At 45.8% G+C, this 25652-nt stretch overlaps 1 protein-coding gene across 2 annotated transcripts in view; it reads left to right on the top strand.

Moving 5' to 3' along the window:
* The window catches only part of LOC148542636 (protein dispatched homolog 1-like), a 76473-nt gene that overhangs the window by 5139 nt on the left and 45682 nt on the right, over nt 1-25652 (top strand). Inside the window, exon 2 of one of the 2 annotated variants that reach the window (XM_088467834.1) lies at nt 315-410. The exons of the other annotated variant lie outside the window; for it this stretch is intronic. The gene's annotated coding sequence lies outside the window, so the exon portion shown is untranslated. The remainder of the gene's footprint in view (nt 1-314; nt 411-25652) is intronic. 2 annotated transcript variants of the gene reach the window in all.

The following is a 25652-nucleotide window of genomic DNA, read 5'->3' as shown; positions in this document are numbered from 1 at the left end:
TACACGGCGTGCGCAGTGATGAACTCATTTCATCAATAATCGCTGCTGTTTTTCCCAATTTTTTCTTTCTATCTGTTTAAAAATAAAAAAAAAACTAAATTCTTCCAGAAATGATAGCGTAATAAGGTGTCGGGAATGAGAAGAATAATATTACATGTCTAATAAACAGCCCAGCAGCTTAAATACAAAACCTTTCTATTTGGCATTGAAGTAAACTTCTGCAGAAACACTGAGTGTACCCTGTTCCTGGGGGGGTTGCCGGAACGCGTGGTACCCCCTAACACGTTGCTAAATATTTACCCTTTGTTTCCTAGGAGCCCAGACGATCTGGCTGAGATCCTAGTGATCTGTTATATGCTTACCTTGACCCTGGCATATCTGAGGAGGATACACCCCGGACATTCCTGCAGGTACGGTGCTGCCACTCTCCGATACACTGTGCAGGGCCGATCCGCCCGCTGTCCGCAGTGTATGCTGCACCCAATTCTTCTACGCTTATAAAACATTCCTTACAAATGCCTTCACCATTTATCCTGTGTAGCGTACACGCACACCCCATTCCAGACTGTATTGTGCGCCATTCCCTGTAAATCGTAGCGACTGCCGTGCATGAAAATGCCGGGACATCAGCAGTTTCTGAGATACTCAAACCACAACATCTGGCACTGGTCACAGTCACTTAGGACCTGATCCATTACGGATCGCAACAGCGTACGCAGATTGGTCGATGGTGTGCGTATTGCGTGAGTTAACATTGCGATCACTCACGCAGCTACGTGAGTGATGGGAGGTCAGCCCTTGGGCGTGGTGACGGGGGGAGTGGTCGGAGAAACGCAGGCGCGCCTGTCCGGTTGAACGCCGTTTGCTTGGGCGTGCGTAAATTAGCCGGTTGGCATACGCAGCTTGTGTACGAGCTTAGCAAGTTCTAAGTAACGTATGGCCATGTTCTATCCGGGACCAGGCAGTCTGGGTTACCTCTGCAGCCGTCGTCATCGGTCTGGGTGCAAAAGATCCATCCTAAACAGGCGTCCAATCTCTGTCCGCGCACTACAGATGAGCGCGGAAGTCGTCCAACGCGCCCATGATGACACACTATGCGCTCGCAAGCCCTGGAACGAGTGACAAATTCATTAGCTCCGGAGCTCACTACAAACACGGCTGTTGATCGACAGCTCGCCCCGTTTTGTAGACGGGGGGGGCCCTACCCCGAGGGTCTCGTCGCAAGCCCCGATGGTCACCCACAGCTTAACGAGCGGCCAGGAGGCCGGCTTTTAAAACAAAAGCGGCCGCCCTCATTCAAAGCGAGCGCTCGCTTTTTGCGAGCGGCTCTGAATGAGGGCCATAGTGTACACACACAGTACATATGGTATGTACACACACACAGTACATATGGTACGTACACACACACAGTACATATGGTACGTACACACACACAGTACATATGGTACGTACACACACACAGTACATATGGTACGTACACACACACAGTACATATGGTACGTACACACACACTGTACATATGGTACTTACACAAACAGTATATATGGTACGTACACACACACTGTACATATGGTACGTACACACACACTGTACATATGGTACGTACACACACACTGTACATATGGTACGTACACACACACTGTACATATGGTACGTACACACACACAGTACATATGGTACGTACACACACACACAGTACATATGGTACGTACACACACACTGTACATATGGTACGTACACACACACTGTACATATGGTACGTACACACACACACAGTACATATGGTACGTACACACACACACAGTACATATGGTACGTACACACACACTGTACATATGGTACGTACACACACACAGTACATATGGTACGTACACACACTGTACATATGGTACGTACACACACACTGTACATATGGTACGTACACACACACACAGTACATATGGTACGTACACACACACACAGTACATATGGTACGTACACACACACACTGTACATATGGTACGTACACACACACACTGTACATATGGTACGTACACACACAGTACATATGGTACTTACACACACACACAGTACATATGGTACGTACACACACACACACACACACAGTACATATGGTACGTACACACACACACACAGTACATATGGTACGTACACACACACACAGTACATATGGTAACGTACACACACACAGTACATATGGTAACGTACACACACACAGTACATATGGTACGTACACACACACTGTACATATGGTACGTACACACACACTGTACATATGGTAACGTACACACACACACAGTACATATGGTACGTACACACACACTGTACATATGGTACGTACACACACACTGTACATATGGCACTTACACACACACTATATATGGTACGTACACACACACTGTACATATGGTACGTACACACACACACACACACACACACACACACAGTACATATGATAACGTACACACACACCCACTGTAAGTAATGGACCAACGCCAGCATTAAATAGGACCGGAAAATAAAATCTCACTTGTAATACAAATTCAGACATTAAGCCACAAGCCAACACACAGGTTTTCTTTATATGATAAATCTGCTTGTGTTATTTCAACAATAACCGAGGACAAATTAGAGTTCTATAAATTTATCCTATAAGCCTCAAATTTTAATTTCCTGTCTTTCATTTGTTTTTTCCTGTCCTGCCCCCCATCCCTGCCCCCTTTCTCCACAACAAAAAAAATGACCTCCATATAGTTATGTACAACTTACTTTATTTATTTTTTGAAAAGCGGTGCTTCAGATGGCTAATCCTGCGAGCAGGCTACATTGTTCATTAACATGTGGCCACTAGGTGGCGCTGCTTATTCTATATTCTACCCAAGATCCTTTTCGCTGTGCAATTTGAGCGCACACAGAGCAGTCTGTATCTGATACGCTGCACATCGTGGGATCTCCTCTCATTATGATCATTAGGGTGTAAATAAAGAGACTTGTATAATCACTACAACAATCTTCTGCCTTTGCTGGTAATGCTAACCGCTCTCCTATGTTACATGTACAGATCTCTCTGCACCCCCCCCCCCCCCCCCCAGCGTGTGACCCCCTCCTCGCTGAGTACAGGCTGGTCTGGTTTGTGTCTTTCCTGCAGGATGGCTGTGATTTCCTCATCTCATGGGAAGCAGCAATGTGCATGTCTGGGATGACTGGGAGCCAGAGATGGATGTGACTTGGGGAGATAAGGGGGGTCCTGGTGGTGATGAGGGGATTCTCCAGAATGCACGGCTTGTATGTTGGAACAAAGAAAATCTGTTATTGCAGGAATTACATCAGTATTTCCTGATTTATCCAGAATTAGCCTCAAACCACCGTTACAGCCCAGATGACTTATCGCATGGAGCAAATACATGCTCTGGGCTAACTCTGTGCCTCTGTCATTAAATGGCAAATAGACGTTCCCTGTTGTGTTTTTTATTATGATAATAATAATATTATTTATCATTATTATTATTATTATTTATAGATGTAATACCCCTTTTACCTCTGTAAAGGGTCACCGGGATACCAACTCCCATATAGAGCCGTATTCAATTTGAGCGGACCCGCGATACTTTTTCACCTACTTCGCATGTTTTGCAGGTGGAAAAGTATCGCGCGCATGCTCGCGTATCGCCGTATTCAATTTAAAAGTAGGCGAAAACGGGACACGGCGAAACTAAAACAAGCGGGAAGTCCTGTCAGATTTGGGGAAATCAGCCTGACACCCTCCAAAAGATGCTCTGACATGGGGGGTTACCTATGATACCCCCCGATTTGGTTTGCTGAAGGTATTTGGTGTTTTCAAACGGGCTCAGTAGCTGCTAAATAGCATTTTTGTATAAGTGGTGCAGAATAGTATTCAGTAGTTTTTTGTTTGCAGCAAATAACCTATCCCAGCAAATTTGGGGTACTTGAAAATGGGGGTCAGCATATTTAAAAGTTAACTTGAAAAAATCATGAAAAATCCACCTGCCGCAGGCACCTGCAATGAAAAGAAACGCTTGGAGCATACTTGGGGACCCCCCCCAGAGTCAAGTTCGCTAGTTTTTAGCTTTGTTCCCCAACATTTTATTTTTTCTTCCCCCCCAAATTCACAGTGATTTTTTTTGGGGGTGTTAAGTCTTTTTGAAATTTTTTTTTACACAGTTTTGTCTGAAGGCTGCACTGGGGTTCCCGCAACGTTGCACCCCAAAACCCCAATTCTGCACTTTTTTCTGCCTGCTATTCATAGGCGAAACTTTTCCGCCTATTACATTGCATTGACTTTCTGCCTAGGCGGAAAGTCTTTCAAATGGAATACGGAGTGAAATCAAAACAGGCGAAAATTAAATAAGTTTCCGCCAAAAACACGCAAAAACGGCTTTTCGCCTCAAATTGGATACGGGCCAAAGTCTACTGTACCCACCCTTACCCTCTCTCTAAGTGGTGACTTTTATCAGTGCCTCCACCCAAGCTGTCTTAACTGGTATTCTATTCACCTGGCTCGCTTGGGTAAGCCAGGTGCCTAGTGCTATACCCTCTATCGCCTATTGTGTAGGATACTGTGTATGTTGCACACTGTGTATATTGCAATTGTACAGTTATAATAACAAACCATCTGTGTCTTGGATAACCTCGGATTCCCCTCGTCACTACTCCAGGTAAATAAGACAATATTCGATATACTGTATATTTAACACTTTTTCCTTATATAGGCAAATAGACCCAAAACATTACAGAGACAACATGTGACCTTACATGTGAATCCAAGTACTATGACAACGTATCTCAAATAGTGTTTAGCATTGAATTAGAGTGACCAGCTCTACAATGCACAGCCGATGTATAAGCTAGGAGCAGTGTTGTAATTATCATGGGCTCCAATATCCTCCGGTAATTTACATGCAGCTATAGACTTAGATTGCAACTCATTAACACCGAAAGTGTGTGTATGTATGTATGTGTGTGTGTATATATATATATATATATATATATATATCAGCAACGATTGTTTCATTCCTGTGTAATCGCTACTAATCTCCTGGTAGTGCTAAACAGATACATTGCATGAAATCCCTCCAACATCCGAACAACGTGACTAATGAAACTTGCTTCACTCCCCCAAATTTCTCCTGTAACTGTGCCCATGGTCATTTCCCCCATCAGCTACTGGAGCCTTCATCAGATAGGATAGCCAATCAGCTGCCAGGCATAGAGCTATGCTGCCTTCATCAGATAGGATAGCCAATCAGCTGCCAGGCATAGAGCTACGCTGCCTTCATCAGATAGGATAGCCAATCAGCTGCCAGGCATAGAGCTACGCTGCCTTCATCAGATAGGATAGCCAATCAGCTGCCAGGCATAGAGCTACGCTGCCTTCATCAGATAGGATAGCCAATCCGCTGCCAGGCATAGAGCTACGCTGCCTTCATCAGATAGGATAGCCAATCCGCTGCCAGGCATAGAGCTACGCTGCCTTCATCAGATAGGATAGCCAATCCGCTGCCAGGCATAGAGCTATGCTGCCTTCATCAGATAGGATGGCCAATCAGCTGCCAGGCATAGAGCTATGCTGCCTTCATCAGATAGGATAGCCAATCAGCTGCCAGGCATAGAGCTACGCTGCCTTCATCAGATAGGATAGCCAATCAGCTGCCAGGCATAGAGCTACGCTGCCTTCATCAGATAGGATAGCCAATCAGCTGCCAGGCATAGAGCTACGCTGCCTTCATCAGATAGGATAGCCAATCCGCTGCCAGGCATAGAGCTACGCTGCCTTCATCAGATAGGATAGCCAATCCGCTGCCAGGCATAGAGCTACGCTGCCTTCATCAGATAGGATAGCCAATCCGCTGCCAGGCATAGAGCTATGCTGCCTTCATCAGATAGGATAGCCAATCCACTGCCAGGCATAGAGCTATGCTGCCTTCATCAGATAGGATAGCCAATCAGCTGCCAGGCATAGAGCTATGCTGCCTTCATCAGATAGGATAGCCAATCCGCTGCCAGGCATAGAGCTATGCTGCCTTCATCAGATAGGATAGCCAATCAGCTGCCAGGCATAGAGCTATGCTGCCTTCATCAGATAGGATAGCCAATCAGCTGCCAGGCATAGAGCTACGCTGCCTTCATCAGATAGGATAGCCAATCAGCTGCCAGGCATAGAGCTACGCTGCCTTCATCAGATAGGATAGCCAATCAGCTGCCAGGCATAGAGCTGCGCTGCCTTCATCAGATAGGATAGCCAATCCGCTGCCAGGCATAGAGCTATGCTGCCTTCATCAGATAGGATAGCCAATCCGCTGCCAGGCATAGAGCTATGCTGCCTTCATCAGATAGGATAGCCAATCCGCTGCCAGGCATAGAGCTATGCTGCCTTCATCAGATAGGATAGCCAATCCACTGCCAGGCATAGAGCTATGCTGCCTTCATCAGATAGGATAGCCAATCAGAAGTCCGACAGAGAGCTTTGCTGCCTTCCCGCTACAGCTCTGTACCCCTGGTCACTGGATGCTACAGCCGCTGCATCCTCACTGCTAGCAGCTTCCACCATTGCCGCTGCTCACCAGCCCAGGAGATCAGAGCTGCCAGCCAGGGTGCCGCTGTCCTGTACCCACTCCTGACAAACATCAGCACCGACAGCCGCCTTTCTGGCAAGGCAGGAACCATTGCTCCTACTAGCTTCCACGATCCCTCTCCGAATCCACCCCCCTGTGCCCAGGAGCCTATCTACCTCTCAGCTGCCACCTGTGACATGGGGGGGGGGTGAGCACACCAGCCCTCTCAGTCTGCTGGCAGCTCCTCTTATCGCTCTCTGGGCCTGATTCAGAGCCGCTCATAAGCAGCCGCTCGTTCGCACTGAGCGATGTTCGCACAACTGCGCATGCGTACGGATTGTAATACGCATGCGCGAACCAGTCAGTGCGGCCGAAAATCGTTTGTTCGCAAAATAGCGAATGCCTGCTATTTTGAGTGACAGGAGGAGGCGTATGTGGGTGGTAACAGGGGAAGGTGCTTGAAAACGGGGAGTGGAGATCAGAACGCAGGCGTGCTTAAAGGTCAAAACGGGCGTTTTATGGGTGTGCATAATTAATACAGCAGCGTCAGCGACCACGTCACTTGGTTTTTTTTTAGTCAGAACTACTCGCAAAATAGCGGTTGAAATAACCAACCACAAGAATAGCGAGCAGTTCATACGCTGTTCGATGTACTCGATTAATCTAATAAATAGCGGACATGACTTAGGATGCGAGCGGCCAGGGGGCGTATTTTTCAAAATTTCGACCGCAAGTTTTGCTCGCTCGTTCAGACTTAGAGGCGTGAACAGACCGCAAAGTGCGAACGGTTCATTTGAATAGCCACCCCTTTTTTTTAAACGAATGACCGCAAATAGCGAGCGGCTCTGAATCAGGCCCTCTGTCCCTGCCCTTCTTTTCCTGACAGGAACCAAACCACTCCCAGCTAGATCACTCCGCCCATTCTTCTAGTGTGTGTGTAACCCATACAATGAGTCACATCCCCACCAAAGCAATAAGTACCATATAAACTTCCATGTAAATACACAAAATACAGGGGCAAACACAGGATTTTTAAGGGGGGGTTTCCATTTATAATATATATATATTTTTACATATACATACACACATATATATCAGCCCCAAACAACCAGTCCCAGCCAGCCCCTGCCGCAGCCAAACAGCCACCCAGCCCCAGATAGCCAGCCCCTGCCCCACACTGCCAGCCTCTGTTCCAGACAGCCAGCCCCAGCCCGATAGCCAGCCTCCCAGTACCTGCCCCAGACATCCAGCCCCAACCCCACACTTACCTGCTGCTTGTAGTAGCTCCTCAGTCAAAAGCCGCGGCTCAAAGACCTCTGCTGTCAGTGGCGCGGCATAACGACATGCACGCCGGCCGCCGGGTCTCACCATCTCTCTCTCTCCAAATGAAAAAAAAAACTATCTTGAAGGCTTTACACTGCAGTTTAGCGGGCGCGTGGGTCGGGAGCGGCGGTGCCGGGCGTGCGGGACCCCCTCTTTGTCCGGGCCTCCAATCCAGTCCCTGGTGATCACTGCGCGCTGCCCGGCCAATGTCGGTTCAGCTGTCAGCGCTTCCGTGTCAGTAGGTATGACAGCACCTGACGCAGAAGCGCTGACAGCTGAACAGGCAGCAGCTGGGCAGCTCCGAGGGTGGCCCGCTGATTATGCAGAGATGGAGACAAGTCTGTTTCTGTCTCTGAAAATAAAAAAAATAGTTGGTACTCAGAAACCCCCCCCTGCGTGCGCTAGTGAAATAGATATACCTGTATACATAAATTATAGAAGGGCCATGTACATGAATACAATTAAATACATATACTTTACCTCACAAATTTTACATTTATAAATATTACAATCCTTTATGAGTACAGTACTTAGTTTAACCCTTAACCATGGTTACATCATTAATAAATTATAATTAGCATTTTTATGTTATTATTATTTTTATGTATTTGCATTATTATATATTAGAATTAATATTATTGTTATCATTATTAATAACAATAATATTAATAATGTTCATCAATAATAATAATAATAATAATGTTATCTTTGTTTGCCGTGCATTAAGAAATCCCTGGCATTGCTCCCCGGCATTGCTAACTCACGGTCTCAAATGCAGAGAGACTGATTGGACGGGGCCACGGTTGTCCACTCACATGACGCCTGTCGTATACACTGGTGAAGAGGGGGAGACACTTGGCCTAATATCGGGAGGGTTTGTACCTATATGTGAATTAGAAATAGCCTATATTCATACTCCCCAACCATCCCCAGACGGGACAGCCACAATTAGAAGCCTTTGGTGGAGATTTATCAAACCTTCTAAAGAGAACCAGTGTCCTCACTTAACTATCCTGGCGGTGCGTGGAGTGATACACATTATAAGGTATCACAGGCTATTATTCTATACAGCGCTCTTGTACGGTGCTATCTGGCCGCCATCGCTACACTATCACTGTTCAATGTCGCTCCATAATATTTGCGATTCCGAACCATCTGGAATAGAAACATGGTTGGCAAAATGGCCACTATCGTCCTGCGTGCACCCCGGGTGCTTAGGCCGCATAGACTGGTCTGCTACAAGCTGGCAATGAAGGGGCCTCTTAACCCAAGCTCTCGTACAGTTTCCCTGGTCGTGTGTGTCCGATTCGCACATGCGCCTGATGCTCGGTGCGGTTATCGGACTGTGTGGTTAGGGCAGTATGTTTAATTTTGTATTGCTTCATCCACCTGGGATAGACCTAAATCCTTCTGTCCCGTCGTGCCTATCCGATATGTACAACTCGCAGAGGAGAATTCCCCGTGTTCATTTTTTTTTTTTCTAGTTTTGCTTTAAGGCAAAGAGATTAAGTTACAGAGACAAAAGCTTTTGTGCCCTTGTTATGAATTCCATTTGCAGAGTGGTTGTCTTAATGATAAAATAGGAGAGGGATTTTAATTTGATATGGTAGCGTGTGAGAGGCTGAAACATGTTGCCGATCTGCCGTGTAGTGGAAGCCGTCTCATGTCGGTGCCTCGGCGTTCATTGTTCTCTTGTGTAAACCTAATAAATGAAACCACGTTGGTTTTCCAGCTTAGTGATCTGTGGTACAATAGCTGTGAGGATTTTGGCAGGCTGTCGGGTGTTACCCATCAGGCACTCCTTCAGTCTGCCGCTCTCTGCGGCGGAGCTGCGCATTAGCGGCAGAACAGGGCTGGAACCGTCACAAATGTCTGCTCGACTGTCACTAATGGGCTGCAAATGTTACAACTCGTTCTGGCAAAATATTATTCCTGGCTAATTCAGGATTTGTCTCCGAGTATTGGCTAAAAGCCTAATTTGTTTAAAAATTAATGTTCCTCGTCCCAGAGTGATGGTCACAGGCCCCGAAATTCTTACATTGAGAAATAAAGACTTTGATCTGAGTCGGATACAACGTGGATTTTCACGTAAATTAGCGTTTTTCTCATGAGTTCCATGGCGTGATGAGCGTGCTATGGGAGTGTCGCAGGAATCGTTCTGAACTCAGGCGCTCAATTGCGTACATTGGAGGCCAATATGTGACGGAGATCCTGCTCCTAGCATGGTATCTCCGATGGTTGCGGCTGCATATTATTTATTATACTTTTATTAGCATAAAGCCACCGAAGCAATTGCAATAAAAGACGCGGTTGCGGTGTGGGCCTCGGAAGCAACCCCTTTGGACCTGATGATGAGATAAACGTAGGTCCGTTTTGCGGTTTTCTGCGGTAATAGGTGCGTGCGACGGTCACAATACCGACAGCGGTAAGCTGCGAGAGGGTAAAGGTTAAAGTAAGGGTTAAGATTTGGATTAAAATACCAAAATCCGTTGGGGTGTCGGTATTCCGACTATCTGGATCCCGTACCCATCCTGCATGTACGTACGCTATTTGCCACATGTTCTGGAAACAGGTGACTTTTCAGGCCAATTGAACAAATTTCTCTTTCCGTGACACATCGCGGCAAAGCGTGAATAAGTGCAATGATAGCTGGCACTTCACGTCACTGTTTGGACCTTGGTTACCTCAGGCGCATACACTCATCAGGCCACGGATGTGCGCAGTGTAGGTTGCTAAGGAGGGCGCCAAAGATCCGGGGGAACTGTGGGGGCCTGATTCAACAAGGAACGACGTTGCTAATACGCACGCAATCGGCCGATTGTCGCATACTGCGTATGCATCATAATGCGGGTGCACGAACTAGCCACTGCGATCGCAGACGCTCCGCAGACCCATGACAGAGTGATTGACAGGTAGTGCCATTTGTGGGTGGTGACTGGGGTGTGGTCGGGCAAAGTCTGGCGTGCCAGTGCATTGGGACGGTGTTGCATTGGTGTGTATAAATTATCCACTGCGATACCAGATGCAGCCTGAGGCCTCATAGCGTGCGCTGAAGTAAGCAATATTAGCCACTGTGTTGCATGCGTATAACCAGAATAGCGATCCTTGCTGAATCAGGCCCTGTAACCCATAGGCTGACACTATTTGAGGAACTAAGGGCCTGATTCAGACCCACTCGCGAGCGGCTGTCCGCTCGCAAGTGGGTCGATGTTATGCACTGAGCATGCGCACGACGGAGGGAGCTCCGTCGTGCGCATGCGCCAGACGCGACGAGCGAAGGAAAGTCCTTCGCTCGTTGTGTCCGATCAAAGGTGGCGTGCTGTCAATGTTGATTGACAGCACGCCCCCTTTGGTGGGCGTGCCGGGGGCGTGCCTCCCTGACGGGGGCGTTCCCACGGGAAGCCGGCCCACTGACATCACTAGTGATGTCAGTGGGAGTGATTTTGGCTCTGATAGAGCCAAAATCACTCCGGAGCTTGCGGTTGAAAACCTCAACCGCAGGCTCCGGCTCGCAATTTCGATGGTCGCGATGGTCTCGACCATCGCGGCCATCAAAAAGCACGCTCGTATAGCCTGTGGGTGGTGACCCACAGCTATACGAGCGTCCAGGAGGACGCTCCATGAAAATGGAGCCCGGCCCTCATTCAGAGCGTGCGCTCTGCTCAGAGCGTACGGCTCTGAATGAGGGCCTAAGTTGTTGTTTTTTTTATGTAGGAGCTATTTCTGTTATCTTCTGCGTCCAGCCTTTGTTAAATAGCAACTACAATGTACTTAGGGGGTCATTCAGACCCACTCGCAAGCGGCAGTACGCTCGCAAGTGGGTCGATGTTCCCCACTGCGCATGCGCACGACGGAGGGAGCTCCGTCGTGCGCATGCGTGAGACCCGGACTGCTACAGCCAAGCTGTCGCTCCGGGTCTCGCACCAAAGGGGGCGTGCTGTCGATGGTGAGTGACAGCACGCCCCCTTTGGTGGGCGTGCCTGCCAGACGGAGGCGTTCCCATGGGAACGCCTACCGTCTGAAGCCGGCCCCACTGACATCACTAGTGATGTCAGTGGGAGTGATTTTGGCTCTGATAGAGCCAAAATCACTCCAGGACTTGTGGCTGGGAAACCCGACCGCAGGATTTCCGTCGCAAGTCCGATGGTCGCGATGGTCAAGACCATCGTGACCATCTTTTTGGACGCTCGTATATGCTGTGGGTGGTCACCCACAGCTATACGAGCATCCAGGAGGACGCTCCATTTTAATGGAGGAGGGCCCTGATTCAGAGCGAGCGCTCTGGTCAGAGCGTCCGGCTCTGAATCAGGCCCTTAGCGCGCCCTAACCAGGGTGTTTCAGACACATTTCTGCTCGCATCCTCCTGTGTGCATGCAGAAATGCCAGCGGCTATAGCGCCGTGACAGAGCAACAATTGAATTGCTCTGTCAGGCGTCGGCAGAACAATTGAATTCCCCCCTCAGAGTTGTTTTATGTATGTGAATAAGATGAACATTTTAAGTGAAAAAGAATGCTGGTCACAGCCAAGTCGCCCAGGACCTTGCGCACCGAGAGAATCGATTTGGCGTGACTGAAGCCACCGTGTAAAAAGACACCGTCTGTATCTCATATGGTTCACAATGTGATGAGGTTTAGGAGAGCGATAAAGTACCAACCAATCAGCTACTAACTTTCATGTGTTTGAAAAATGACACGATTGGTTGGTACTTGGTCTCTCTCCACTTTTTCTGTCTCCAAGGTTAAGCACGTCTACCCCACAGCCTGTAACATGACAGTTAGGAGCTGTTGGGCTGGTAGTTTACCACTCTCCAGAGCTTAGTACATCTTCCTGGTATCTGTACCAAGGATGTAATCTTAATCTGGGGTAAATGTGGCATAATGTAGGAGGTCTCAGAATAATTCTGGCTTGTACTTGGTGCATACGTCTGACATCACAATAAGGGGGGGGGGGGTTGTTAGTTGTGTTACTAATACTGAAGCTAACCAGCTCTGTGGCGAAGTGACAATCTGTTTGAATGATCCGGTGTAAGCAATGGCTGTGGCTATGGGGGAAGGTACTGTACCCAGGCGCCTACTTACCAGTGTGACCTAATAGAGTGGCGATCGATCTAACCTACTAACACCTCTTCCTATACAGCCAGGGACCCTAATTGCTGTTACTACTCTTTGCTGACCTCCATATCATCTGTTCGTATGACTTTAAGGTCGCTTCCCCCTGTACACATTACATCACCTTTAATTCTGCGTTCATATTGCTGGGTCCCACGTGCATTGCGGTGCTGCTGTTGGTGAACATTTTTAGCTGGCAAGATCTACTGTTTGTGTTTAATGCTTCAGCTGTCTTGTCTGATTTATCTGGCGAGGATAATATAATACAATTTGAAATAATGCAATTAAAATGTAATTTTTTCATTATAATGAAATGATAAAAAAAAGCAATTATAATTGATGTTGCAATGAAACCACTGATAATGGTGCTTTATGCTATTACTGTACATATTCCTGACGACATAGGGTTAAGAACGACTACATAGAGTATAGACAACTGCTTTATATTTACAGGGCTTCTCAGGGGGTTTCTGGAGCTGTTCAGTGGCTGTGTTCTACTTCAACACAACCTGAAGGAGTTAGCGCACATCTGTTATCAGTTTTGTGAGAGGATAAGAGTGGGAGGGGGGGGGAGCCTGCGTTAACCAATGAAAACCCAAAGAAGTTTTCTGAGACTTGAACCAAATACAAAAATAATCTGTTATGATTTTGTGAGTGGAACTGAAGCGGCGGTTCCTAATGAGCACCTGGGTATTAGGTGCGAAGTATTACAGAGTAATATCTGTGCTAGCCGGTCACAGGTCAGTGTTTGATCCAGCAACCAGGGGATTTGCGTCTGGCGGCACCTCGTTATATCCAGTCTTACAGAATTACTCTCCGTTACACTGTATTTGCCTTAAAGGCACATTCTACCGACAGGCTGTATGGGGATTTTTTTTCTTAAAACAATGCATATTGTATAGAAGTTTTCATGTCTGAGATGATTTTCTCGCAAGAGGTGATGCGTTTCGGGGAGCGTGACGCGTTTCACCGCTCTGCTCTGTTCCACTGGCACCAGTTGTCTCTACAAGCAGAAGACCGGGTGTCGGTGCCACTAATTAATTAATTACTGCATCACTTCTTCAGCAAGTTACGTTGACGACCTTTCACCATGGACTATATCTGTATATGGTTCAGCTTATCCAGGATTTCATATCTTTTAGCTGTTGGAGTTCAGTGTGGGAACGAGAGAGGTTCAATGTACATCCTGGAAAACGGCGTCGTTAGTGAAAACTCTAGGCCTCCCTCTGCACACCTGGAAGACTGTGCATTAATAATCGCAGCAATGCCGACATTATTACCAGTCAGCATCGCGGCAGACTTTTTTTTTTTTTAACAAATATTTCCCTTATGTGTACTAAAGATAACTTGCAAGGATGCATGCACACAGTGTTAGGTTCAGGAGCTGGACCGTAAGAGCAACACTGCCTCCCTAGGCATAAACAGAATGGTACATAGGGGTCAGACTATAGTCCCCATGGACAATAATGGGGACTGCAATCTGCAGCAGTAGGCGGCTACATAGAGGGTATACATACATTTATGGAGAAACTACAGTTTCAGCATATTGTTATGGAACACACCTTGATAAATAGGCCCCTTAGCCTTTTATGTACCCCACATAGTATTGCAAACCCTGCGATGTGTTTTTTTTAATTATTATTTTTTATTATGATTATTAGTCGGGTTATGGGTCGGGGAGGTTTGTTTTGCTTATGCTACAAAATCAATAAAAAGCACTTTAGTTTTAAAGCCCCAGCATTATATTAAGATCCCCCCCCCATGATATTAATAGCAATCAAATTTAATAAGAGGACTATATCAAATTAATAGACTTACCTGCTGCTACTTTACATCTGTAGACTTTACATTTCATAAACACCCCCCCCCCCCACTACCACTACCACACCTACCTGAATTGCTTGAATGATGTAGGAGTTAGACTCCCCCGGCTTAACGCAGCAAAGCCGCAATCCAACAAAGGTGTTTTTTTTTTGTTTCATTTAAATATTAACTTAAATACCATTTGAATCATGCATCTGTTAGTCCCCTTTCGTAGCTATACTCCTACAAACCATAATCTCCTTTCAAAATCTCTCTGGCTGGAAAACAAGTATGGCTGCCAGACTCGCACAGTTTTCAGCATGCCATGTGTTGGCAGGGAAAGGAGGGGCGTTCCAAAGTCTCTCTGCTCACTACATGGGGTCTATGTTCTAAGCCTTGCAGAGAGATAAAGTACCATCCAATCAGCTACTAACTGTGACAGCCTGTAACATGGCAGTTAGGAGCTGATTGGTTGGTACTTTATCTCAATCCACTCTATGGGCAGGTTGCAGCAAAGTGAGAAATGCGGTCAAACCCCAAAAATGCAGGTTTGACTGCATTTCTCTTATGCACCAAACCTTTGATGCGGTGGGTAGGGGCTTCAAGAGCCGCATCGGCGAGGAAGGGGGGGGTGCTGTGAGCCTCTCAGCCCAGCGCAAATTCAGGGGGGGGGTGTGATCAGTGTGATCGCTTCTCTCCACGAATGGTGACTTAATTAAGAAGACAATAATTGATTAATAATACAGGTCCGTATTCATTTGATGATTTAATAATATAGCCATCAATATCAAAATACATTGGAGCTCTTACAGGGGTATTCAATATGGGTGCGATAACATCGTTTTTGCGTTAATATCGGAGGTATGACATCATTATCGCAGGTTTTAGTTTTACACCGTATTCAATTTCAAAGACTTATCGCAGTTTTGAAGAGTCTTTGATTAAAAAACGGGGATAAGTTTTCACCATTTAATAGGTGTCGAAAAAAAGTGCAGAATTGGGGTTTAGGGGTGCAGGCTTAAAAAAAAATAGCCTGCACTGGGACTGACATTTAAAAAAGTGTCAAAAAAAGTTTTAAAAAAAAATAGGGACACCCCAAAAAATTATTTTAAAAATTGGGGTAAAAAAAAATGGGAAAAAATTGTTTAACAATAGGGAAATAGGTTCAGGGCTATTCTGCAAGTATGCGGCACGTGTTTTCTAGAATAGAGTTATAGCGGCAGATGCTTTCTAGAATAGATTTATAGCGGCAGGTGCACAAATGCAGAATTTTTAAAAACTTACTTTAGGGACTTAAAAATATGCTAGTACCCATTTTCATGTACCCCAAATTTGATGGGACCACTTAAAAAAATTAAAAAAATAACCTAAGTGCTCTTCTGCATCACTTCTTAAATGTCAGAAAAAAAAACACCTGCTGCGGCAATTTAAATCCCCGACTTTCAATTAAAGCCTAAAACGGGGGTACCCATAGTGATCCCCCATGTTTTTACTACTTTAGGGGGGTCTTACAATTTTTTTAAGGAAAAATTCGTAACTTTACGCAAATCCAACTTCGGAGTTTCCCGTTTTCGTTAATTTTATATTGAATACGGGGATAAGCGGGAGCGCGCCCGATATTTTAACGCAGGTAAAAACTCCGATATGAGATGTTAACTTCGACAGTGAAGTTAACGTTTCATATTGAATACCCCTCTGAAGCAGCATACACACACAACGATTTTGTTACCAACGATTTTATGAACGATTTTCTGTCAGATTATCTGTCAGATTTTTTAAAGTCTAATGAACAATTTTTTTGAACTACAAACGATTGTTGCATATTCCCTTAATGAAAATCGTTGAGTTGACAAGTCTGACTGAACTACAAAAGTGAACGCGCATGAACGATTATCGTTCATCGTTTGACTCCGAAAGTGAACGATTTTTTCAAACGATATCGTTTAACGATAATCGTTCAAAAAATCGTGTGTGTATGCAGCTTAACTGTTATGTTATTGTCTTATTAAGCCACCAGTCTATCGATATTTGAAGATTTATGTAGGCTCAATTGATAGGATCATTAGGTATATTCCAGAACCCAGTTATCATATGCTTTCTATCCCTGGGATCATACTTAAGTACACTAAATAAAAATAAGGATAGGATCAATATAAAATATCAGAATTAACACACTGAACACAAGACACGTCAATAAATTTTCTTACTCCATTTTTAATAGTTGTCATATTTCGCTTGCTTGTAATTTATTCTTTTTTTAAAGCTATGTAATAAATGTAATATGTTATACTTTTTGGGCAAATTGCCTTTATTCTTGATTCCCAGATCATGACTGAACAATATTAATATACAACATGATTTTGTTAGTGCCCCGTAGTAGGAACACATGTTCTTTTGTTTCTTCTAAGTTTATTCTGTTCCTGGGTGCACCCCCCCCCATAACAAGTTATAGACAATAATTACTAGATGAGGGGGAAGGATCATATTTACAACTTAGAAAATATCAGTCTGTGCGGATACAAATTAGGGGTGAGCGGGTTCGGATTTCTGAAATCCGAACCCCCCCGAGCCCCCCCCGATCCGAGTCCGATCCGAGTCAGGCTCGACTTTTCCCGCCTGACTCGGATTCTGAAATCGAGGCAAAACGTCATCTTCCCGCCTTCCGAGTCTCGCGGGTTTTGGATCCTATATAAGGTACCCACGTCGGCGCCATTTTCTCACTCGGCTGTGGACAGTGAAGAGGGAGGGTGGGAGTTAGGGCTGTGTAGTGTAGTGTAGTGTAGTGTAGTGTAGTGTAGTGCTGCTGTTGTCCACTACTTCAAAGTCCATAGGGGCTGGCTGTGTTGTGCTGTGCTGCTGTTGTTAATAGGGGCTGTGTCCACTACTTCAAAGTCCATAGGGGCTGGCTGGACTGTGTTGTGCAGTCAGTTCTCCATAGGGGCTGTGTCCACTCCAAAGTCCTGTGCAGTGTCCCAGTCCTAAAGGAGTGCTGTAGTGTTGTCCAGGGGGTGCTCTGTCCATCAGGGGTGCTCCCCCCAAGTGCTAAAAAAATAATATATTTTCTGTGTTTGTGAATTGTGTGCGCAGTAGCCGCACGTGCATCAACAAAGTAGTGCCAAGCGTGCGCCTGTGTCATAAGTAAAGGGCCGGCTGGCTTGACCGTTAAAGGGTGCTGTAACCCCCGAAAGTACACTCCAGTCCAAACCAAAAAAAAAAAATTTTCTGTGTTTGTGAATTGTGTGCGCAGTAGCCGCACGTGCATCAACAAAGTAGTGCCAAGCGTGCGCCTGTGTCATAAGTAAAGGGCCGGCTGGCTTGACCGTTAAGGGTGCTGTAACCCCCGAAAGTACACTCCAGTCCAAACCAAAAAAAAAATTATTTTCTGTGTTTGTGAATTGTGTGCGCAGGAGCCGCACGTGCATCAACAAAGTAGTGCCAAGCGTGCGCCTGTGTCATAAGTAAAGGGCCGGCTGGCTTGACCGTTAAGGGTGCTGTAACCCCCGAAAGTACACTCCAGTCCAAACCTAAAAAAAAATTATTTTCTGTGTTTGTGAATTGTGTGCGCAGTAGCCGCACGTGCATCAACAAAGTAGTGCCAAGCGTGCGCCTGTGTCATAAGTAAAGGGCCGGCTGGCTTGACCGTTAAAGGGTGCTGTAACCCCCGAAAGTACACTCCAGTCCAAACCAAAAAAAAATTATTTTCTGTGTTTGTGAATTGTGTGCGCAGTAGCCGCACGTGCATCAACAAAGTAGTGCCAAGCGTGCGCCTGTGTCATAAGTAAAGGGCCGGCTGGCTTGACCGTTAAGGGTGCTGTAACCCCCGAAAGTACACTCCAGTCCAAACCAAAAAAAAAATTATTTTCTGTGTTTGTGAATTGTGTGCGCAGTAGCCGCACGTGCATCAACAAAGTAGTGCCAAGCGTGCGCCTGTGTCATAAGTAAAGGGCCGGCTGGCTTGACCGTTAAGGGTGCTGTAACCCCCGAAAGTACACTCCAGTCCAAACCAAAAAAAAAATTATTTTCTGTGTTTGTGAATTGTGTGCACTGTGGCTGCACGTGCATCAACAAAGGAGCAGCGCCAAGCGTGCGCCTGTGTCCCATAAGTAAAGAGCCGGCTGGCTCATTTCTTAAAGGGTGGTGTAACCCACAAAGTGCACTACTCTCCAGCAAAAATAAAATAATATTTTCTGTGTTTGTGTGCGCTTTAGCCGCACGTATATATATCAATATAACATAAATGGAGGACCAAACTTTCTCCGATAAAAATAAAATAGGGAAAGATCAAGAACCTCTTCCTCCTAGTGCTGTTGCTGCTGCTGGGAGTTGTTCATCATCCCAGAGAGGAAGTAGGAACATCACTACTTTTACTAAACAATTGACCCTCCAACAGTCCCTAGCGATGAGGATGAAGTACGACAGCAGTCATCCTGAAGCAAAACGTATAACTGAGGCCTTGACTGCTATGTTGGTGTTAGACGTGCGTCCGGTATCCGACATTAGTGCAGTGGGATTTAGACAATTGATGGAGGTAGTGTGTCCTCGGTTCCAAATCCCGTCTAGATTCCACCTGCATCCTCAAAGCAGCAGCGACAAGCGTGCGTCTGTCTGTTAAAGGGTGGTGACACCCTCAAAGTGTTCTACACAAACAAATTAAAATATTGTTCTTTTTTTTTCGGTCTTTGTGAAATGTGTGGGCTGTAGCCTCACCTGCATCCTTAAAGCAGCAGCGACAAGCGTGCGTCTGTCTGTTAAAGGGTGGTGTAACTCTCAAAGTGTTCCAAAAAATAAAAAACTATTTTTTTAATGTGTTTGTGACTTGTGTGCGATGTAGCCACACTTGCATCCTCAAAGCAGCAGCGACAAGCGTGCGTCTGTCTGTTAAAGGGTGGTGACACCCTCAAAGTGTGCTACACAAACAATTAAAATATTGTTCTTTTTTTTTTGGTCTTTGTGAAATGTGTGGGCTGTAGCCACACCTGCATCCTTAAAGCAGCAGCGACAAGCGTGCGTCTGTCTGTTAAAGGGTGGTGACACCCTCAAAGTGTTCTACACAAACAATTAAAATATTGTTCTTTTTTCTGTCTTTGTGAATTGTGTGGGCTGTAGCCGCACCTGCATCCTTAAAGCAGCAGCGACAAGCGTGCGTCTGTCTGTTAAAGGGTGGTGACACCCTCAAAGTGTGCTACACAAACAATTAAAATATTGTTCTTTTTTCTGTCTTTGTGAATTGTGTGGGCTGTAGCCGCACCTGCATCCTTAAAGCAGCAGCGACAAGCGTGCGTCTGTCTGTTAAAGGGTGGTGACACCCTCAAAGTGTGCTACACAAACAATTAAAATATTGTTCTTTTTTTTTTGGTCTTTGTGAAATGTGTGGGCTGTAGCCGCACCTGCATCCTTAAAGCAGCAGCGACAAGCGTGCGTCTGTCTGTTAAAGGGTGGTGACACCCTCAAAGTGTTCTACACAAACAATTAAAATATTGTTCTTTTTTTTTCGGTCTATGTGAATTGTGTGGGCTGTAGCCGCACCTGCATCCTTAAAGCAGCAGCGACAAGCGTGCGTCTGTCTGTTAAAGGGTGATGACACCTCAAAGTGTTCTACACAAACAATTAAAATATTGTTCTTTTTTTTTTCGGTCTTTGTGAAATGTGTGGGCTGTAGCCGCACCTGCATCCTTAAAGCAGCAGCGACAAGCGTGCGTCTGTCTGTTAAAGGGTGGTGTAACCCTCAAAGTGTGCTCCACAAACAATAAAAATATTCTTTTTTTTTTTCTGTCTTTGTGAATTGTGTGGGCTGTAGCCGCACTTGAATCCTCAAAGCAGCAGCGACAAGCATGCGTCTGTCTGTTAAAGGATTACATCGGTGACAGCATCCAAGTAGGCATGTCAGACAGTCCGTACCTGTACTGGCAGGAAAAAGAAGCAATTTGGAGGTCCCTGTACAAACTGGCTCTATTTTACCTGAGTTGCCCCCCCTCCAGTGTGTACTCCGAAAGAGTGTTTAGTGCAGCCGGGAACCTTGTCAGCGAAAGGCGTAGGAGGTTGCTTCCACAAAATGTGGAGAAGATGATGTTCATAAAATGAATTATCAACTCTTCCAGGGAGACCAGCCTCCAGAACGTACAGAGGGACCTGTGGTTCCAGCAGGGACGAATTAATACTCTGTGAGGATGAGGATGTACACACTGAAGAGGGTGAGGAATCGGTGGATGAGGAGGATGAGGATGACATCTTGCCTCCGTAGAGCCAGTTTGTGCAGGGACACATTAATTGCCAGCTTGTTTTGTGGGGGCCCAAACGAACCAATCATTTCAGCCACAGTTGTGTGGCAGACCCTGGCGCTGAAATGATTGATTTGTTAAAGTGTGCATGTCCTGTTTATACAACATAAGGGTGGGTGGGAGGGCCCAAGGACAATTCCATCTTGCACTTCTTTTTTTTCTTTGCATTATGTACAGTTTGGGGCCTAGTTTTTCTAACTGCCATCCTGTCTGCCACTGCAGTGTCACTCCTAGATGGGTCACGTGTTTGTGCCGCCCACTCGTGTCGCTTAGCATAGTCATCCAGCTACCTCGGTGCAACCTTTTGGACATGAAAACACTATTGTGAGGTGTGAGGTGTTCAGAATAGACTGGAAATGAGTGGAAATTAAGGTTATTGAGGTTAATAATAGCATAGGAGCAGAGAAACCAACAAATTCTTTGATTTTAGCTGTTTTTATGCTTTTTTTAAAAAAAATACAGATCCAAAACACAAAACCCAGAACCCAAAACACGGAAGGGTGGTTTTGGCAAAACCAATCCAGATCCAAAACACGAAGAAAGATCCAGATCCAAAACCAAAACACAAAACACGAAAAGTGGCCGGTGCACACCCCTAATACAAATATGTTTATGCTGGTTTTCTTGTCATAAGTTAATCATTGTCTACAAAAAGATAATTTAAAATGAATTTTAAAATATGAGAAAAGTCATTTGAAAAGATGCTCAGAGGTTCGAAATTATTTTATTTTAACTTGTCTTTTTAAAAAAAAAAAAAATGTTTAATTCCATTGCTTCTATTTTTTAAATCATTATATTCTGCCAAATTTAGGAAACCATGTTTTTCGTCTACAGATATAGTATGCTGTTTCATGACTTGCTTGTTCGATCGTCGTTTTATCGTGATCTTCCTCTTCACGTATTATTATAATAGTTGGGGCATTTTTATTTATTTTATTTTTTTTTTAGCGCTGGAAACTTTTTGTGCTGTTATGGTTTCTTTAAAAAGCTCCTCCCCCTCAGGTCACGCGACGACCTTTGAAACGGATTCAGTAGCCTGCAGAGAAGCCTCTCGCATTCCTAGAGAATGGAACGGGCTGCCGTCTCATGAAAGTTGGTTCGGCCCACAAAATGGCTGCCTACGCCGGGGCAATACATTGGGTGGGCTCAGAAAACGTTGCTGCGGCATGCACGCTGAACACGTCCATGTTGTGCGACTGAAAACACGTTCCGCTGCATAACTTTTTGGTTGTTGTTTTTTTTTTTTTCATCGCTTCTTTGTATGGTACCAAGAAAATACATATTGCGGCTAAATGTACAGATTACAGTGATCGGTGGAAATTAGCCAGTTCACCTACTGGTATGTCTTTGGACCAGCATCCAGAGGATAAGTATGAGGAAAATCTGTGTAAAATTACATTGTACACCAGTTTATTTCCAATTTTTTATTTTTACCGTTCCCGGGGTCTGACTTTGCATCCAAACCTACGTACCCCTAACGGCGTGAGAATACGTTTAAGCTATCAAATGACTGAAATCCTCTCCACAAAGGAATGTCTTGTCTGTCTGTAAACTGGGTGGGTAAATATTTAGCAGTGACACAACAATAGCAGGGAACGGAGGAATGTCAAGTGTTTTGCAACCATCCTGACACATGTAGCACTGCTGTAATCTGCCCTTACAGGCAGAGATCTGAGCATCCGATCCTGTCTGTTTTGTCTTACCTACTGCTGTATATGCTTGTAGTGGACAGTGATTGATTACATATAGGTTGAGTATCCCATATCCAAAATGCTTGGGAGCAGAACTATTTTGGATATTGGATTTTTCTGTATTTTGGAATATTTGCCTACCATAATGAGATTTCTAGGAGATGGGACCCAAATCTAAGCACAGAATGCATTTATGTGTCTCTATGTCCTGCGCTCTGGATTTCAACCCCAGTATGTTAGGGACCCACCCTCAGAGGTTACCTGGGCGCGGTGGGTAGGCCCATAACCATGGCCTTGATTATGCCAAAACCTCTATTTATTTATTGCAAAATGTATTATTATATATAATAAGTAATGTTGGAGTTGTGCACTTGTAATTCTTCTTTTTGTGTTTGCAACAATAGTCTCCACAGTTTGCACCTATATATATAATATAATATAAATGATTTATTTTAGGGTGTGCAGTCTAGGGCCCTTTTCTACATATATATGTTTCTTACACACCTTATACACAGCCTGCAGGTCATTTTATACAATATTTTAAATAATTTTGTGACTTAAAGTTTGTGTACATTGAACCATCAGAAAGCAAAGGTGTCCTAAATTCTGTATCTCGGATTATTTGGATATGGGAGACTGAACCTGTATATGTATAATGCTATATATTCAGGGGCATTTCTAGAGAGGAGAGGGCCCGTGTGCAGTCTCCGCCCGGCAGCGCACTGAGCTGTGCGCAGCCAGCACCGGAGTTATAGACTCTGGGCACCAGAGTGTGCCCAGAGTCTATAATGAATGCACAGGTCACCGGGAAAATGGCCGCCACTGCCATGTTCCCTCTACTGTGCATGTGCAAACGACGGGAACATGGCCGCCATGGCCATTTTCCAGTCGTTTTACAGCGCCGGACGCCGACGTGGGACTCCGGAGAGGTAAGTAATATTATGGGTGCAGGGTTTGCGGTGAGGGGCCCCCTGCGTCCTTCTGAGCATGTACACAAGGACACGTGCCTCGGGGGGTGTTTGGATCCCTCTATCAGCAGTCAGCCAAGAGAAGCCAATAGGCTTCTATGGGTACCACCATCATGAAGATAGTGTTACCCAACGCAACCAAGTAGCGGAGTGCATCGCATTCCAGGGCTTGGCGCATTTTCGGGGTTTGACGGCAGTTTTCCCTTTGATGCATCCCGCCATTGGAGAGAGATAAACCAATCAGCTTCTGTCATGTTACAGATTATTTCTCTTCACTTTATCTCTCTTCAAGGGGCCTATGTACTAATAATCGCAAAACTTCCGTGATTATTATCTATCCATATTGCAGGAGATATTTTCATTTTTAATAAAAAAAAAAAAATACCAGCTATGTACAAATAGGAACTCGCAGGGACAGCGGTTGCGGTAACCGCTGTCCCTGCGCATTTTATTCCCAGCAAATTGTAATTCTTTCACAGAAGTGAAAGACGTCTCCCAGGGAAGCTGACACTGCGCGTGCGTTACAGTGTCCGCTCCTGGAGCCGGCCGGGGGCTGAGCGAGAGATCTCTACCCTGCACCTGGAGCCTCCATAGGCTTACAGCAGTTTACACCTGGGCCAAACTCCGAAAAACGTTTGGGGTTTTGGAGTTTAGGCCCTGATTCAGAGCCGGACGCTCTGACCAGAGCGCTCGCTCTGAATCAGGGCCCACCTCCATTAATATGGAGCGTCCTCCTGGACGCTCGTATAGCTGTGGGTCACCACCCACAGCATATACGAGCGTGCAGGTTGATGGTCGCGATGGTCTTGACCATCGCAACCATCGAAACTGCCAGCTGAAGCCTGTGGTTGAGTTTCTCAACCGCAAGGCCAGGAGTGATTTTGGCTCTATCAGAGCCAAAATCACTCCCACTGACATCACTAGTGATGTCAGTGGGGCCGGCTTCAGACGGTAGGCGTTCCCTTGGGAACGCCTCCGTCTGGCAGGCACGCCCCCGGCACGCCCACCAAAGGGGACGTGCTGTCAGTCAACATCGACAGCACGCCCCCTTTGATGAGACACTCCGAGCGAAGGAAAGTCCTTCGCTCATCGCGTCTCGCGCATGAGCACGACGGAGCTCCCTCCGTCGTGCGCATGCGCTGTGCAGACCATCGACCCACTTGCGAGCGGACAGCCGCTCGTGAGTGGGTCTGAATGAGGACCTTAGTACATACATAGGGGTCGGATCGTAGTCCCCATTGATGATAATGGGGACTGCGATCTGAAGTGCTAATTAGCACTTTGCCGGAGAGTTCTGTGAAACCTCCTGCATTCAGCCATTAGTGCATAGGAACAATACATTAAATTCTACAGAAACTGCAGTTTTTGCATCATTTTATGTAACAATCAGATTACTACATCGGCCCCAATATATGAAAAGTATAACATTTTGGTTTTTATATTCTTGCCCAAATTCATCCACCCCTGGGCTTTCTGGGTATCATTACATCACTGGCTGGTGTTCTGATCGCTGATCCTGGTTTTCTGAGGGCAGATTTCTGGCCGTGTGTCTGAAAGCCGGACACCTGTACCAGAAATCCTTCATTATACATCAGTGTTTTTGCTGGTTTCCCTGTGGACACAACATGGCCTCCCACGTCGAGCTCTGTGTAAAGTAACGTTACCGAGCTCTTTCCAGCTTAATTGTCACTAATTGGAAACTGACACTCCCTGCCAGGTGGAACGTTTCACTGCTGAAATGCTGCTTTTCCCCCCCTAGTGCTGGAAGAATGTCAGATGGGGCTTTTATTCCTGTAAGTGCTGGGAGATCCTTCACCTGCAAACTGCTCGGGGAAAGACATTACTGATAGAAGGTACCGTATATACAGATTCTGGCTTCAGGAGACTACAAGCTGCACCGAGGAGGCT

Source organism: Taudactylus pleione, unplaced genomic scaffold (assembly GCF_031769625.1).
Source record: "Taudactylus pleione unplaced genomic scaffold, aTauple2 ptg000011l, whole genome shotgun sequence".
Lineage (NCBI taxonomy): Eukaryota > Metazoa > Chordata > Amphibia > Anura > Myobatrachidae > Taudactylus > Taudactylus pleione.
The sequence above is the reverse complement of the archived record's forward strand: the minus strand, read 5'-3'. Positions and strand labels throughout refer to the sequence as shown.